General features: G+C 41.7%; 2 non-coding genes across 2 annotated transcripts; one reads left to right on the plus strand and one right to left on the minus strand.

Annotated features, from left to right (window-relative positions):
- Positions 1 to 796: 796 nt before the first annotated feature.
- LOC112712812 (small nucleolar RNA R71) lies at positions 797 to 904 on the minus strand. Its single transcript, XR_003157906.1, has one exon. It is a non-coding gene; the product is annotated as a small nucleolar RNA R71 (small nucleolar RNA).
- Positions 905 to 8,889: 7,985 nt separating this feature from the next.
- Positions 8,890 to 8,997, plus strand: LOC112716433 (small nucleolar RNA R71). The gene has a single exon (XR_003160355.1). It is a non-coding gene; the product is annotated as a small nucleolar RNA R71 (small nucleolar RNA).
- Positions 8,998 to 14,969: the final 5,972 nt, after the last annotated feature.

Raw genomic sequence — 14,969 nt, forward strand, 5'->3', positions numbered from 1 at the left:
GAAAATCAATTAGTATTTTTCAAAAATGTTTTCAAAATCTTTTACTTAATTTTCGAAAATTACTTCCCTTCTTCTCACATCCTTCTATTTATGGACTAACACTATTCCTTAATGCAAAATTCGAACTCCATCTTCTTTGATAAGTTCGAATTTTCTACTTCTGTCTTCTACTTTTCTTTTCCTCTGACACCTAAAGGAATCTCTATACTGTGACATAGAGGATTCCACATTTTCTTGTTCCCTTCTCTTTCTTATGAGCAGGAGCAAAGACAAAAGCATTCTTGTTGAGGCTGATCCTGAACCTAAAAGGACCTTGAAGAGAAAGCTAAGAGAAGCCAAAGCACAACTCTCTGTAGAGGACCTAACAGAAATCTTCAAGGAAGAAGAACCCATGGCAGCCGAAAACAACAACAATGCCAACAATGCAAGGAAGGTGCTGGGTGACTTTACTGCACCTACTCCCGACTTTTATGGGAGAAGCATCTCTATCCCTGCCATTGGAGCAAACAACTTTGAGCTTAAGCCTCAATTAGTTTCTCTAATGCAACAGAATTGCAAGTTCCATGGACATCCATTGGAAGATCCTCATCAGTTTTTAGCTGAGTTCTTGCAAATCTGTGACACTGTCAAGACTAATGGGGTTGACCCTGAGGTCTACAGACTGATGCTATTCCCTTTTGCTGTAAGAGACAGAGCTAGGACATGGTTGGACTCTCAACCTAAAGAAAGCCTGGACTCTTGGGAAAAGCTAGTCAATGCCTTCTTGGCAAAGTTCTTTCCACCTCAAAAATTGAGTAAGCTTAGAGTGGAAGTCCAAACCTTCAGACAGAAGGAAGGAGAATCCCTCTATGAAGCTTAGGAAAGATACAAACAATTAATCAGAAAGTGTCCTTCTGATATGCTTTCTGAATGGAGCATCATAGGTATTTTCTATGATGGTCTCTCTGAACTATCCAAAATGTCTTTGGATAGCTCTGCTGGAGGCTCTCTTCATCTGAAGAAGACGCCTACAGAAGCTCAAGAGCTGATTGAAATGGTTACAAATAACCAATTCATGTACACTTCTGAAAGAAATCCTGTGAACAATGGGACTAGTCAGAAGAAAGGAGTTCTTGAGATTGACACTCTGAATGCCATATTGGCTCAGAACAAAATATTGACTCAACAAGTCAATATGATTTCTCAAAGTCTGTCTGGAATGCAAAATGCACCAAGCAGTACTAAGGAAGCTTCATCTGAGGAAGAAGCTTATGATTCTGAGAACCCTTCAATGGAAGAGGTGAATTACATGGGAGAACCCTATGGAAACACCTATAATCCTTCATGGAGAAATCATCCAAATTTCTCATGGAAGGATCAACAGAGACCTCAACAAGGTTTCAACAATAATAATGGTGGAAGAAACAGGTTTAGCAATGGCAAGCCTTTTCCATCATCCTCTCAGCAACAGACAGAGAGTTCTAAGCAGAATACCTCTGACTTAGCAACCATGGTCTCTGATCTAATCAAAACCACTCAAAGTTTCATGACTGAGACAAGGTCCTCCATTAGAAACTTGGAGGCACAAGTGGGTCAGCTGAGCAAGAAAATTACTGAACTCCCTCCTAGTACTCTTCCAAGCAACACAGAAGAAAATCCAAAAGGAGAGTGCAAGGCCATCAACATGGCCGAATTTTGGGAGGAAGGAGAGGCAGTGAATGCCACTGAGGAAGACCTCAATGGACGTCCACTGGCCTCCACTGAGTTCCCCAATGAGGAACCATGGGAATCTGAGGCTCAAAATGAGACCATAGAGATTCCATTGGACTTACTTCTGCCATTCATGAGCTCTGATGAGTATTCTTCCTCTGAAGAGGATGAGTATGTCACTGAAGAGCAAGTTGCTAAATACCTTGGAGCAATCATGAAGCTAAATGACAAGTTATTTGGAAATGAGACTTGGGAGGATGAATCCCCTTTGTTCACCAAAGAACTGGATGACTTGTCTAGGCAGAAACTGCCTCAAAAGAGACAGGATCCTGGGAAGTTTTCAATACCTTGTACCATAGGCACCATGACCTTCAAGAAGTCCTTGTGTGACTTAGGGTCAAGTGTAAACCTCATGCCTCTCTCTGTAATGGAGAAATTAAGAATCTTTGAGGTGCAAGCTGCAAAAATCTCACTAGAGATGGCAGACAATTCAAGAAAACAAGCCTCTGGACTTGTAGAGGATGTTCTGGTAAAAGTTGAAGACCATTACATCCCTACTGATTTCATAATCCTAGAGACTGGGAAGTGCATGGATGAATCCATCATCCTTGGCAGACCCTTCCTAGCCACAGCAAAGGCTGTGATTGATGTTGATAGAGGAGAGTTGATCATTCAAGTGAATGAAGAATCCTTTGTGTTTGAGGCTCAAGGATATCCCTCTGTCACCATGGAGAGGAAGCATGAAGAGCTTCTCTCAAAACAGAGCCAAACAGAGCCCCCACAGTCAAACTCTAAGTTTGGTGTTGGGAGGCCACAACCAAACTCTAAGTTTGGTGTTGAACCCCCACATTCAAACTCTAAGTTTGGTGTTGGGAGGTTCCAACATGGCTCTGAGCATTTCTGAGGCTCCATGAGAGTCCTCTGTCAAGCTACTGACATTAAAGAAGCGCTTGTTGGGAGGTGGTGCACGAAATTGCAATCACACTTTTGCAATTCCGCACAACTAACCAGCAAGTGTACTGGGTCGTCCAAGTAATAAACCTTACGCGAGTAAGGGTCGATCCCACAGAGATTGTTGGTATGAAGCAAGCTATGGTCACCTTGTAAATCTTAGTCAGGCAGACTCAAATGGGTATGATGATAAACGCATAAAACATAAAGATAAAGATAGAGATACTTGTGTAATTCATTGGTAGGAATTTCAGATAAGCGTATGAAGATGCCTTCCCTTCCGTCTCTCTGCTTTCCTACTGTCTTTATCCAATCCTTCTTACTCCTTTCCATGGCAAGCTTAAGCAAGGGTTTCACCGTTGTCAGTGGCTACCTCCCATCCTCTCAGTGGAAATGTTCAACACACCCTGTCACGGCACGGCTATCCATCTGTCGGTTCTCAATCAGGCCGGAATAGAATCCAATGATTCTTTTGCGTCTGTCACTAACGCCCCGCCCTCAGGAGTTTGAAGCACGTCACAGTCATTCAATCATTGAATCCTACTCAGAATACCACAGACAAGGTTAGACCTTCCGGATTCTCTTGAATGCCGCCATCAGTTCTAGCCTATACCACGAAGACTCTGATCTCACGGAATGGCTGGCTCGTTTGTCAGGCGAGCACTCGGTTGTCAGGCGATCAACCATGCATCGTGTATCAGGAATCCAAGAGATATTCACCCAATCGAAGGTAGAACGGAGGTGGTTGTCAGTCACACGTTCATAGGTGAGAATGATGATGAGTGTCACGGATCATCACATTCATCAAGTTGAAGAACAAGTGATATCTTAGAACAAGAACAAGCGGAATTGAATAGAAGAACAATAGTAATTGCATTAATACTCGAGGTACAGCAGAGCTCCACACCTTAATCTATGGTGTGTAGAAACTCCACCGTTGAAAATACATAAGACCAAGGTCTAGGCATGGCCGAATGGCCAGCCTCCCAATGATCTAAGAACTAGATGTCCAAAGATGATCCTAAGATCGAAAAATGATCCAAAGATCTCTAAATACAATAGTAAAAGGTCCTACTTATAGAGAACTAGTAGCCTAGGGTGTACAGAGATGAGTAAATGACATAAAAATCCACTTCCGGGCCCACTTGGTGTGTGCTTGGGCTGAGCATTGATGCATTTTCGTGTAGAGACTCTCCTTGGAGTTAAACGCCAGCTTTTATGCCAGTTTGGGCGTTTAACCCCCATTTTGGTGCCAGTTCCGGCGTTTAACGCTGGAAATCTTGAGGGTGACTTTGAACGCAGGTTAGGGCCATCAAATCTTGGACAAAGTATAGACTATCATATATTGCTGGAAAGCCCAGGATGTCTACTTTCCAACGCCGTTGAGAGCGCGCCAATCGGGCTTCTGAAGCTCCAGAAAATCCACTTCGAGTGCAGGGAGGTCAGAATCCAACAGCATCTGCAGTCCTTTTCAGTCTCTGAATCAGATTTTTGCTCAGGTCCCTCAATTTCAGCCAGAAAATACCTGAAATCACAGAAAAACACACAAACTCATAGTAAAGTCCAGAAAAGTGAATTTTAACTAAAAACTAATAAAAATATACTAAAAACTAACTAGATCATACCAAAAACATACTAAAAACAATGCCAAAAAGCGTACAAATTATCCGCTCATCACAACACCAAACTTAAATTGTTGCTTGTCCTCAAGCAACTGAAAATCAAATAAGATAAAAAGAAGAGAATATGCAATGAATTCCAAAAACATCTATGAAGATCAGTATTAATTAGATGAGCGGGGCTTTTAGCTTTTTGCCTCTGAACAGTTTTGGCATCTCACTCTATCCTTTGAAATTCAGAATGGTTGGCTTCTTTAGGAACTCAGAATCCAGATAGTGTTATTGATTCTCCTAGTTAAGTATGATGATTCTTGAACAAAGCTACTTATTGAGTCTTGGCCGTGGCCCAAAGCACTCTGTCTTCCAGTATTACCACCGGATACATACATGCCACAGACACATAATTGGGTGAACCTTTTTCAGATTGTGACTCAACTTTGCTAGAGTCCCCAATTAGAGGTGTCCAGGGTTCTTAAGCACACTCTTTTTGCCTTGGATCACAACTTTATTTCTTTTATTTTTCTTTCTTTTTCGAAAATTGTTTTTTGTATTCTTTGCTTTTTCTTGCTTCAAGAATCATTTTTATGATTTTTCAGATCCTCAGTAACATGTCTCCTTTTTCATCATTCTTTCAAGAGCCAACATTCATGAACCACAAATTCAAAAGACATATGCACTGTTTAAGCATACATTCAGAAGACAAAAGTAATGCCACCACATCAAAATAATTAAACTGTTATAAAATTCAAAATTCATGCAATTCTTCTCTTTTTCAATTAAGAACATTTTTTATTTAAGAGAGGTGATGGATTCATAGGACATTCATAACTTTAAGGCATAGACACTAAGACACTAATGATCACAAGACACAAACATGGACAAACATAAGCATTAATTTTCGAAAAACAGGAAAATAAAGAACAAGGAAATTAAAGAACGGGTCCACCTTAGTGATGGCGGCTCTTTCTTTCTCTTGAAGATCCTATGGAGTGCTTGAGCTCCTCAATATCTCTTCCTTGTCTTTGTTGCTCCTCTCTCATGATTCTTTGATCTTCTCTAATTTCATGGAGGATGATGGAGTGTTCTTGATGCTCCACCCTTAGTTGTCCCATGTTGGAACTCAATTCTCCTAGGGAGGTGTTTAGTTGCTCCCAATAGTTTTGTGGAGGAAAGTGCATCCCTTGAGGTATCTCAGGGATCTCATGATGAGTGGGGTCTCTTGTGTGCTCCATCCTCTTCTTAGTGATGGGCTTGTCCTCATCAATAGGGGTGTCTCCCTCTATGTCAACTCCAACTGAATAATAGAGGTGACAAATGAGATGAGGGAAGGCTAACCTTGCCAAGGTAGAGGGTTTGTCCGCCACCTTATAAAGCTCTTGAGCTATAACCTCATGAACTTCTATTCTTTCTCCAATCATGATGCTATGAATCATGATAGCCCGGTCTATGGTAACTTCGGACCGGTTGCTAGTGGGGATGATTGAGCGTTGGATAAACTCCAACCATCCTCTAGCCACGGGTTTGAGGTCATGCCTTCTCAATTGAACCGGCTTCCCTCTTGAATCTCTCTTCCATTGGGCGCCCTCTTCACATATGACTGGGAGGACTTGGTCCAACCTTTGATCAAAGTTGACCCTTCTAGTGTAAGGGTGTTCATCTCCTTGCATCATGGGCAAATTAAATGCTAACCTTACACTTTCTGGACTAAAATCCAAGTATTTCCCCCGAACCATAGTAAGATAATTCTTTGGATCCGGGTTCATACTTTGATCATGGTTCTTGGTGATCCATGCATTGGCATAGAACTCTTGAACCATCAAGATTCCGACTTGTTGAATGGGGTTAGTAAGAACTTCCCAACCTCTTCTTCGGATCTCATGTTGGATCTCCGGATATTCACTCTTTTTGAGTGAAAAAGGGACCTCGGGGATCACCTTCTTCAAGGCCACAACTTCATAGAAGTGGTCTTGATGCTCCCTTGAGATGAATCTCTCCATCTCCCATGACTCGGAGGTGGAAGCTTTTGCCTTCCCTTTCCTCTTTCTAGAGGTTTCCCCGGCCTTGGATGCCATAAATGGTTATGGAAAAACAAAAAGCAATGCTTTTACCACACCAAACTTAAAAGGTTTGCTCGTCCTCGAGCAAATTAAGAAAGAAGAGAGTAGAAGAAGAAGAAATGAAGGAGATGGAAATGGCTTTTGTTTTCGGCCAAGAAGGGGTGAAGTGGTGTGTATGTTGTGTGAAAATGAAGGAGTGAAGGAGGGTTTATATAGGAGTGGGGGAAGGGTAGGGTTCGGTCATGTATGGGTGGGTTTGGGTGGGAAAGTGGTTTGAATTTGAATGGTGAGGTAGGTGGGGTTTTATGAAGGATGGATGTGAGTGGTGAAGAGAAAGATGGGATTTGATAGGTGAAGGGTTTTTGGGGAAGAGGTGTTGAGGTGATTGGTGAAGAAGAGAGAGGGTGGTGGGGTAGGTGGGGATCCTGTGGGGTCCACAGATCCTGAGGTGTCAAGGAAAAGTCATCCCTGCACCAAATGGCAAGCAAAATTGCGTTTTTAGCCATTTCTGGCGTTAAACGCCGGGCTGGTGCCCATTTCTGGCATTTAACACCAGCCTCTTGCCCTTTTCTGGCGTTTAACACCAGTCTGGTGCCCTTTTCTTGCGTTAAACGCCCAGAATGGTGCCAGACTGGGTGTTAAACGCCCATCTGCTAACCTTACTGGCGTTTAAACGCCAGTAGGTGCGTCCTCCAGGGTGTGCTGTTTTTCTTCCTGTTTTTCATTCTGTTTTTGCTCTTTTCATTGATTTTGTGACTTCTCATGATCATCAACCTAAAAAATATAAAATAACAAAAGAAAATAGTTAATTATAAAACATTGGGTTGCCTCCCAACAAGCGCTTCTTTAATGTCATTAGCTTGACAGTGGGCTCTCATGGAGCCTCAGAAATGCTCAGAGCTATGTTGGAACCTCCTAACACCATACTTAGAGTTTGAATGTGGGGGTTCAACACCAAACTTAGAAGTTGGTTATGGCCTCCCAACACCAAACTTAGAGTTTGACTGTGGGGGCTCTGTTTGGCTCTGTTTTGAGAGAAGCTCTTCATGCTTCCTCTCCATGATGACAGAGGGATGTCCTTGAGCCTTAAACACCAAGGATTCTTCATTTACTTGAATGATCAACTCTCCTCTATCCACATCAATCACAGCCCTTGCTGTGGCTAGGAAAGGTCTGCCAAGGATGATGGATTCATCCATGCACTTCCCAGTTTCTAGGACTATGAAATCAGTAGGGATGTAATGGTCTTTAACTTTAAACAGAACATCCTCTATAAGTCCATAGGCTTGTTTTCTTGAATTGTCTGCCATCTCTAGTGAGATTTTTGCAGCTTGCACCTCAGAGATCCCTAACTTCTCCATTACAGAGAGAGGCATGAGGTTTACACTTGACCCTAAGTCACACAAGGCCTTCTTGAAGGTCATGGTGCCTATGGTACAAGGTATTGAAAACTTCCCAGGATCCTGTCTCTTTTGAGGCAGTTTCTGCCTAGACAAGTCATCCAGTTCTTTGGTGAGCAAAGGAGGTTCATCCTCCCAAGTCTCATTTCCAAATAACTTGTCATTTAGCTTCATGATAGCTCCAAGGTATTTAGCAACTTGCTCTTCAGTGACATACTCATCCTCTTCAGAGGAAGAATACTCATCAGAGCTCATGAATGGCAGAAGTAAGTCCAATGGAATCTCTATGGTCTCGTTTTGAGCCTCAGATTCCCATGGTTCCTCATTGGGGAATTCATTGGAGGCCAGTGGACGTCCATTGAGGTCTTCCTCAGTGGTGTTCACTGCCTTTCCTTCCTCCCAAAATTCGGCCATGTTGATGGCCTTGCACTCTCCTTTTGGATTTTCTTCTGTATTGCTTGGAAGAGTACTAGGAGGGAGTTCAGTAATTTTCTTGCTCAGCTGACCCACTTTTCCCTCCAAATTTCTAATGGAGGACCTTGTTTCAGTCATGAAACTTTGAGTGGTTTTGATTAGATCAGAGACCATGGTTGCTAAGTCAGAGTTATCCTGCTTAGAATTCTCTGTCTGTTGCTGAGAAGATGATGGAAAAGGCTTGCTATTGCTAAACCTGTTTCTTCCACCATTATTGTTGTTGAAACCTTATTGAGGTCTCTGTTGATCCTTCCATGAGAGATTTAGATGATTTCTCCATGAAGGGTTATAGGTGTTTCCATAGGGTTCTCCCATGTAATTCACCTCTTCCATTGAAGGGTTCTCAGGATCATAAGCTTCTTCCTCAGATGAAGCGTCCTTAGTACTGCTTGGTGCATTTTGCATTCCAGACAGACTTTGAGAAATTATATTGACTTGTTGAGTCAATATTTTGTTCTGAGCCAATATGGCATTCAGAGTGTCAATCTCAAGAACTCCCTTCTTCTGACTAGTCCCATTGTTCACAGGATTCCTTTCAGAAGTGTACATGAATTGGTTATTTGCAACCATTTCAATTAGCTCTTGAGCTTCTGTAGGCGTCTTCTTCAGATGAAGAGATCCTCCAGCAGAGCTATCCAAAGACATTTTGGATAGTTCAGAGAGACCATCATAGAAAATACCTATGATGCTCCATTCAGAAAGCATATCAGAAGGACACTTTCTGATTAATTGTTTGTATCTTTCCCAAGCTTCATAGAGGGATTCTCCTTCCTTCTGTCTGAAGGTTTGGACTTCCACTCTAAGCTTACTCAATTTTTGAGGTGGAAAGAACTTTGCCAAGAAGGCATTGACTAGCTTTTCCCAAGAGTCCAGGCTTTCTTTAGGTTGAGAGTCCAACCATGTCCTAACTCTGTCTCTTACAGCAAAAGGGAATAGCATAAGTCTGTAGACCTCAGGGTCAACCCCATTAGTCTTGACAGTGTCACAGATTTGCAAGAATTCAGCTAAAAACTGATGAGGATCTTCCAATGGAAGTCCATGGAACTTGCAATTCTGTTGCATTAGAGAAACTAATTGAGGCTTAAGCTCAAAGTTGTTTGCTCCAATGGCAGGGATAGAGATGCTTCTCCAATAGAAGTCGGGAGTAGGTGCAGTAAAGTCACCCAGCACCTTCCTTGCATTGTTGGCATTGTTGTTTTCGGCTGCCATGAGTTCTTCTTCTTTGAAGAATTCGCTTAGGTCCTCTATAGAGAGTTGTGCCTTAGCTTCTCTCAGTTTTCGCTTCAAGGTCCTTTCAGGTTCAGGATCAGCCTCAACAAGAATGCTTTTGTCTTTGCTCCTGCTCATAAGAAAGAGAAGAGAACAAGAAAATGTGGAATCCTCTATGTCACAGTATAGAGATTCCTTGAGGTGTCAGAAGAAAAAGAAAAATAGAAGGCAGAAGTAGAAAATTCGAACTTATCAAAGAAGATGAAGTTCGAATTTTGCATTAAGGAATAGTATTAGTCCATAAATAGAAGGATGTGAGAAGAGGGGAAGTAATTTTCGAAAATTAAGTAAGAAATTTTGAAAACATTTTGAAAAACACTAATTAATTTTCGAAAATGAAAGTGGGAAAGAAGTAAAGTGATTTTTGAAAAAGATTTTGAAATTAGAAATTAAAAAGATTTGATTGAAAACTATTTTGAAAAAGATGTGGTTAAGAAGATATGATTGGTTTTAAAAAAATGTGATTGAGAAGATATGATTTGAAAAACATTTTAAAAAGATTTGATTTTGAAAATTAAAAACTTGGCTAACAAGGAAAGATATGATTCAAACATTAAACCTTTCTCAACAGAAAAGGCAGCATACTTGAAATGTTGAATCAAATCATTAATTGATAGCAAGTATTTTTAAAAATAGAAAGAAATTGATTTTGAAAACATATGATTGAAAAGATATGATTTGAAAAAGATTTGATTTTGAAAAACTTTGAAAACTTGGAAAAAAATTGATTTGAAAACAGAATCTTCCCTCTTGTGCCATCCTGGCGTTAAACGCCCAGAATGGTGCACATTCTGGTGTTTAACGCCCAAAATACTACCCTTTTGGGCGTTAAACGCCCAACCAGGTACCCTGGCTAGCGTTTAAACGCCAGTCTGTCCTTCTTCACTGGGCGTTTTGAACGCCCAGCTTTTTCTGTGCAATTCCTCTGCAGTATGTTCTGAATCTTCAATTCTCTGTATTATTGACTTGAAAGGACACAAATAAAAATATTTTTGGATTTTTAATAATAAGGAAAAATCAAAATGCAACAAGAATCAAATAACAATGCATGCAAGACACCAAACTTAGCAGTTTGTATACTACTGACACTAATGAAAATGCATATGAGACACACAAAACACTCAAGTCAAGAGAATTTAAAGATTAGAGTAAGAAATCATCAAGAACATCTTGAAGATCATTAAGACACATGAATGAATGCATGCAATTGACACCAAACTTAAAATGAAACACTAGACTCAAACAAGAAATTTTTTTGGATTTTATGACTTTGTAAATTTTTTTTTTTGTGCTTTTTCGAAAATTAAGTAGAAAAAGATATCAAAGTTCTTAATGAGAATTCCAGGAATCAGTGCAATGCTAGGCTAAGACTCCGGTCCAGGAATTAGACATGGCTTCACAGCCAGCCAAGCTTTCAAAGAAAGCTTCGGTCCAAAACACTAGACATGGCCAATGGCCAGCCAAGCCTCAGCAGATCATTGCTCCAATAGCAAGTTTGATAGGAATCAACAAGCTCTTGTGATGATAAGTTGAAACCTCGGTCCAATAAGATTAGACATGGCTTCTCAGCCAGCCAGATTTCAACAGGTCATCATGAAACTCTAGAATTCATTCTTAAGAACTCTGAAAAAAAAATACCTAATCTAAGCAACAAGATGAACCGTCAGTTGTCCAAACTCAACAATCCCCGGCAACGGCGCCAAAAACTTGGTGCACGAAATTGCAATCACACTTTTGCAATTCCGCACAACTAACCAGCAAGTGTACTGGGTCGTCCAAGTAATAAACCTTACGCGAGTAAGGGTCGATCCCACAGAGATTGTTGGTATGAAGCAAGCTATGGTCACCTTGTAAATCTTAGTCAGGCAGACTCAAATGGGTATGATGATAAACGCATAAAACATAAAGATAAAGATAGATATACTTATGTAATTCATTGGTAGGAATTTCAGATAAGCGTATGAAGATGCCTTCCCTTCCGTCTCTCTACTTTCCTACTGTCTTCATCCAATCCTTCTTACTCCTTTCCATGGCAAGCTTAAGCAAGGGTTTCACCGTTGTCAGTGGCTACCTCCCATCCTCTCAGTGGAAATGTTCAACGCACCCTGTCACGGCACGGCTATCCATCTGTCGGTTCTCAATCAGGCCGGAATAGAATCCAGTGATTCTTTTGCGTCTATCACTAACGCCCCGCCCTCAGGAGTTTGAAGCACGTCACAGTCATTCAATCATTGAATCCTACTCAGAATACCACAGACAAGGTTAGACCTTCCGGATTCTCTTGAATGCCGCCATCAGTTCTAGCCTATACCACGAAGACTCTGATCTCACAGAATGGCTGGCTCGTTTGTCAGGCGAGCACTCGGTTGTCAGGCGATCAACCATGCATCGTGTATCAGGAATCCAAGAGATATTCACCCAATCGAAGGTAGAACGGAGGTGGTTGTCAGTCACACGTTCATAGGTGAGAATGATGATGAGTGTCACGGATCATCACATTCATCAAGTTGAAGAACAAGTGATATCTTAGAACAAGAACAAGCGGAATTGAATAGAAGAACAATAGTAATTGCATTAATACTCGAGGTACAGCAGAGCTCCACACCTTAATCTATGGTGTGTAGAAACTCCACCGTTGAAAATACATAAGAACAAGGTCTAGGCATGGCGGAATGGCCAGCCTCCCAATGATCTAAGAACTAGATGTCCAAAGATGATCCTAAGATCGAAAAATGATCCAAAGATCTCTAAATACAATAGTAAAAGGTCCTACTTATAGAGAACTAGTAGCCTAGGGTGTACAGAGATGAGTAAATGACATAAAAATCCACTTTCGGGCCCACTTGGTGTGTGCTTGGGCTGAGCATTAATGCATTTTCGTGTAGAGACTCTTCTTGGAGTTAAACGCCAGCTTTTATGCCAGTTTGGGCGTTTAACTCCCATTTTGGTGCCAGTTCCGGCGTTTAACGCTGGAAATCTTGAGGGTGACTTTGAATGCCGGTTTGGGCCATCAAATCTTGGGCAAAGTATGGACTATCATATATTGCTGGAAAGCCCAGGATGTCTACTTTCCAACGCCGTTGAGAGCGCGCCAATGGGGCTTCTGCAGCTCCAGAAAATCCACTTCGAGTGCAGGGAGGTCAGAATCCAACAGCATCTGCAGTCCTTTTCAGTCTCTGAATCAGATTTTTGCTCAGGTCCCTCAATTTCAGCCAGAAAATACCTGAAATCACAGAAAAACACACAAACTCATAGTAAAGTCCAGAAAAGTGAATTTTAACTAAAAACTAATAAAAATATACTAAAAACTAACTAGATCATACCAAAAACATACTAAAAACAATGCCAAAAAGCGTACAAATTATCCGCTCATCAGGAGGCAACCCAATGTTATATTTTATCAATTTTCTTTTGTTATTTTATATTTTTTGTAGGTTGATGATCATGAGAAGTCACAAAATCAGTGAAAAAAGCAAAAACAGAATGAAAAACAGCACACCCTGGAGGAGAGCGTGCTGGCGTTTAAACGCCAGTGAGGCTAGCTGTTGGGCGTTTAACACCCAAGTCTGGCACCATTCTGGGCGTTTAACGCCAGAAAGGGGCACCATACTGGCGTTAAACGCCAGAAAATGGCAAGAAGCTGGCGTTAAACGCCAGAAATGGGCACCAGCCCGGCGTTTAACGCCAGAATTAGCACAAAACGCAATTTTGCTTGCCATTTGGTGCAGGGATGACTTTTCCTTGACACCTCAGGATCTGTGGACCCCACAGGATCCCCACCTACCCCACCACTCTCTCTCTTCTTCACCTATTCACCAATCTCCTCAACACCTCTTTCCCAAAAACCCTTCACCTATCAAATCCCATCTTTCTCTTCACCACTCACATCCATCCTTCATAAAACCCCACCTACCTCACCATTCAAATTCAAACCACTTTCCCTCCCAAACCCACCCATACATAACTGAACCCTACCCTTCCCCCACTCCTATATAAACCCTCCTTCACTCCTTCATTTCCCACAACATACACACCACTTCTACCCCTTTTTGGCCGAACACAAAGCCATTCCCTTCTTCCTCATTTCTTCTTCTTCTACTCTCTTCTTTCTTCTTTTGCTCGAGGACGAGCAAACCTTTTAAGTTTGGTGTGGTAAAAGCATTGCTTTTTGTTTTTCCATAACCATTTATGGCATCCAAGGGCGGAGAAACCTCTAGAAAGAGGAAAGGGAAGGCAAAAGCTTCCACCTCCGAGTCATGGGAGATGGAAAGATTCATCTCAAGGGTGCATCAAGACCACTTCTATGAAGTTGTGGCCTTGAAGAAGGTGATCCCCGAGGTCCCTTTTTCACTCAAAAAGAGTGAATATCCGGAGATCCGACATGAGATCCGAAGAAGAGGGTGGGAAGTTCTTACCAACCCCATTCAACACGTCGGAATCTTAATGGTTCAAGAGTTCTATGCCAATGCATGGATCACCAAGAACCATGATCAAAGTGTGAACCTGGATCCAAAGAATTATCTTACTATGGTTCGGGGGAAATACTTGGATTTTAGTCCGGAAAATGTAAGGTTGGCATTCAACTTGCCCATGATGCAAGGAGATGAACATCCTTACACTAGAAGGGTCAACTTTGATCAAAGGTTGGACCAAGTCCTCACAGTCATATGTGAAGAGGGCGCCCAATGGAAGAGAGATTCAAGAGGGAAGCCGGTTCAATTGAGAAGGCATGACCTCAAACCCGTGGCTAGAGGATGGTTGGAGTTTATCCAACGCTCAATCATTCCCACTAGCAACCGGTCCGAAGTTACCATAGACCGGGCTATCATGATTCATAGCATCATGATTGGAGAAGAAATAGAAGTTCATGAGGTTATATCTCAAGAACTTTATAAGGTGGCGGACAAGTCTTCTACCTTGGCAAGGTTAGCCTTCCCTCATCTCATTTGTCACCTCTGTTATTCGGTTGGAGTTGACATAGAGGGAGACATCCCTATTGATGAGGACAAGCCCATCACTAAGAAGAGGATGGAGCACACAAGAGACCCCACTCATCATGAGATCCCTGAGATACCTCAAGGGATGCACTTTCCTCCACAAAACTATTGGGAGCAACTAAACACCTCCCTAGGAGAATTGAGTTCCAACATGGGACAACTAAGGGTGGAGCATCAAGAACACTCCATCATCCTCCATGAAATTAGAGAAGATCAAAGAATCATGAGAGAGGAGCAACAAAGACAAGGAAGAGACATTGAGGAGCTCAAGCACTCCATAGGATCTTCAAGAGGAAGAAAGAGCCGCCATCACTAAGGTGGACCCGTTCCTTAATTTCCTTGTTCTTTATTTTCCTGTTTTTCGAATTTTAGTGCTTATGTTTATCTATGTTTGTGTCTTGTGATCATTAGTGTCTTAGTGTCTATGCCTTAAAGTTATGAATGTCCTATGAATCCATCACCTTTCTTGAATGAAAAATGTTCTTAATTGAAAAAGAAAAGAATTGCATGAAT

This window comes from Arachis hypogaea, chromosome 1, assembly GCF_003086295.3.
Source record: "Arachis hypogaea cultivar Tifrunner chromosome 1, arahy.Tifrunner.gnm2.J5K5, whole genome shotgun sequence".
In the NCBI taxonomy this organism is placed as follows: Eukaryota; Viridiplantae; Streptophyta; class Magnoliopsida; order Fabales; family Fabaceae; genus Arachis; species Arachis hypogaea.